The sequence below is a fragment of the Vespula pensylvanica genome, chromosome 11, assembly GCF_014466175.1.
Source record: "Vespula pensylvanica isolate Volc-1 chromosome 11, ASM1446617v1, whole genome shotgun sequence".
NCBI classification, from domain to species: Eukaryota; Metazoa; Arthropoda; class Insecta; order Hymenoptera; family Vespidae; genus Vespula; species Vespula pensylvanica.
Window position 1 is genome coordinate 3,199,644 of NC_057695.1, and position 3,244 is coordinate 3,202,887.

Genomic DNA, 3,244 nt, shown 5'->3' on the forward strand with positions numbered 1-3,244 from the left:
ATCCCTCCTAACCCTCCTCTCACCCCTACTCTTACTCTTTCTCTGTCTCTCTATGTTTCTTCTTCTCTTTTCTTATTCTCTTGGCTCTCGACCAGAACGAGACTCTAGATCGAGCGTGCGAGATAAAATCTTTCCTCTCTCTTTCTCGATTTATTCTTTTTTTATTTTCTCTCTTTCTTTCTCTCATTTGCTTCTTCAAAATGCACGATCTCAATACGCGAATTTACACTTGCACTCCTGCCCTATACTTTTAAACTTCCCTTCGACGATTCATTTGAACATACGGAATTCGAAATTCGCGTCTTTTCCGTTTCGAGATCACGATCGATTAGTTTGCGAATTTGTAAAACCGAAATCGATAACATGGATCCATCACCGAAAGCTATTTGGTTTACCTACATAAATATTTTTCTAAGAATCCGTAGATGTATTACGTGTTGTTTAAAACTCATTCATTATTATCATATTTAATTAAATAATTATTAAGCATAAAGTTCGAATACCATAACATTTTTTCAACTATCTTTATCATATCTATATACTTACCATAATATGTACATTCACTTATTTACTACAGTTTTAAGACTATAATTTATGAAATTATGTATAACGATATTATCAATATTTAAAGAATTTCATTAGTGCTTGTCGCTTTTTAACATTTACTTTAATCGTTGTAACAGTTGGTTGTGCAAAATTAAATGATTTGTTTTACGTTCATTTGATATCTGTGTTTCCAGTTTCTTGCGCAATAACAAAAGTTTACTGTATGAAATATGCTTCAAGTATATTTCTCCGGTTGAAGATTTGTATTGAATGAGAAGGTTCGCTTTACGTCAATGGTTGTTCGTTTGCACAGATGCGCTAACGTTCCTATAATCGCTGGTATAAATTCGCCTCTTTGATAATTAAGACGTGACATTAAGTTTTACGAGCTCTCACGACAAAGTACGACGTTAAGGTTTACGATTGGGATAGCCGTGCTGATAAATCATGATTCACGTAAGCGAACGGAGGTTATTAATGATCGCGGTGAAACGGGTTGATGATATTGCGAATCGTTTTATCGGATAAAAATTAATTAGTACATCAGACGATGAATGCAACGCTCACTTGATATACATTTTAAGTGGTAGCTTCAATGCTTCCTGCATTTATCACACTTGTGTTGTGTTATGTGTAAATTCATATAGGATAAATTAATTAATTATATTTTTCATTGTTTTTTAATTCTTGAAGAAAGGAAAGATTTAATAAGTAGCAATACCAAAAGACTCAACTTGTATTGGAATGAAAAAGCTCGATCCAATTTTTACTCCAACTTATTAAATCTTGATGTAGCTTAATTCTCTTAATAATGAAAGTGTTTCAAATACAACAGGTTCGTGATAAAAAGACGTAAATGAGAATGCGGCGTAGCTGGTGTCATGGATCGCGAAATGATAAACTTTGGAATCGTTGGCCTTCGTGCTGAAACGTGCGAAGCATAATATGTACGACGTACTAATTAACGCGTGACGCTTTTATAATGCTCGTGCAAACATCTTGTTTAATCCATGTTTTCCATCCAATCAATCCATGTTTTCAAACAGCTCTGTAATCCTGCATGTTTTCTTTGTTAATTAACTTTATCAAGCTGACAAACATTGCGTCGAAACTCACGTATTTTTCTTTAATTGAACACAATTAAGGACGAATTTAATTAAAAGTTAATCGTTAAAATTACAGATTTCCTGGAAAGCTTTAATCATCCTATCGGTGACAACATTGATCATGTTTTTCAACCGTAACAGAGAGGAGAGCTACATCCCATTGAGATTCTAATCAATTCTTTTCGATATGAAAGTGCTTGCCTTTGGACCATTCGATGTTCATCTTTTAAATCAAGAAAGACATGGAATCGAAGAGCTAAAGAGACATATAGAATCTTGTTTAACCTGATAATCGACACACCATGTATCTACCTTCCACTGTCTATAACGTCAAACTCGCAGCGGGCTTGACGTTTTCGAGAAGAGAAACGAACGAAAAGAAATACAAAATTTAAGCCATATCCACAAGACATGGTGTAACTTCTTTCGATTGAGGTGATATCGTTTCAAAGACCATAAATCCACGTCATAGTTGTCGTCGTCGTCGTCGTCGCGAAACTGAGGAAAGAGAGAAACGAAACGACAAAGTCTTTGGATGGACATACGGAGCGCGTATCATTGTATGCATAGTAGACAGCTGGGCAATGAGCGAAACAGGGAAACGTCCTTCATAGTGGTCACTTCGCGTTACACTTGCCCGGTTTAGACGACTTATGACGTGGATTTACGAGGCACCTGGAGAGTGTAACCGATCGCACGTATAACTCCCTTGACATTCCTTCGAGTTCCCTCGCTATCAGACAAATCGAGCAACGCGTGCCTTCTCGTGAACAGTATCTAGCTGAGAAGGAGTTGAACTATTAGTTAGAAATTAGCTGGTTTGTGTTAACGAAAGATTAATTATTCTGGTCATGGTTGACCTGATCATGGTCTATAACAATAAAACCAATTAAAATATTATTGCTTCTTTATCTATAGAAAAATAAATTAATAGAAAAATGGCTTTATTCCGCATATTTATCAAGATAAGGATTATATGAATACTATAAAATTAAGTATAATTTAAATGGATTTAATATTGGTAATTGTTGGTATTCTCATCTTTCGTATCCCAGTTATTTGCTAATGCGAATCCAACTGACTCGATTTTCTTTCGGAAGAGAACGTATCGGTCTCTTCTTCTCCATGACGTCCACCAGCAGGATGAGGATCGCGACGCGAAGGAATGCTCGAATCATGCTCCCTAATTCTTCGATCGAACCGAACGATCGAGAGTAAGAGAAGCCAATGGCGTGCACATGTACGAGAAAGACAAAGTCCTTGGCAAACGACACAGAAGGCATCCCGCGGAGCAGGTAGCTTCGGAGAGACTTTCTGTCAGCATCCAACATTATCTAAGCCTTTATCTACCTCTTCGTCTATCTAACCACCTCGCTCCCTTCTCTCAAACTCTGCCTGCCATCTTCTCTTCTGTCTCTCTGTGGCTTCTAGAATGTCTGTATACGTCGCGTGTATATAGTCGACCGTTTATGTAATAGCAGGTAGGCCTGCCCTAAACGTAAGGATTCCACCTGTGGCAAAGGATCTTCCTCGTAAATTCACATCGTGGGAGAGTACCTTCACCTTGCGTGGGGTCCAACGACTCGATGAAT

At 37.3% G+C, this 3,244-nt stretch overlaps 1 long non-coding RNA gene across 1 annotated transcript; it reads left to right on the forward strand.

Moving 5' to 3' along the window:
* Nucleotides 1-836: 836 nt before the first annotated feature.
* LOC122633151 lies at nucleotides 837-2,060 on the forward strand. Its single transcript, XR_006328048.1, has 2 exons — nucleotides 837-1,002; nucleotides 1,729-2,060. It is a non-coding gene; the product is annotated as an uncharacterized LOC122633151 (long non-coding RNA).
* The last annotated feature ends 1,184 nt before the right edge of the window (nucleotides 2,061-3,244 follow it).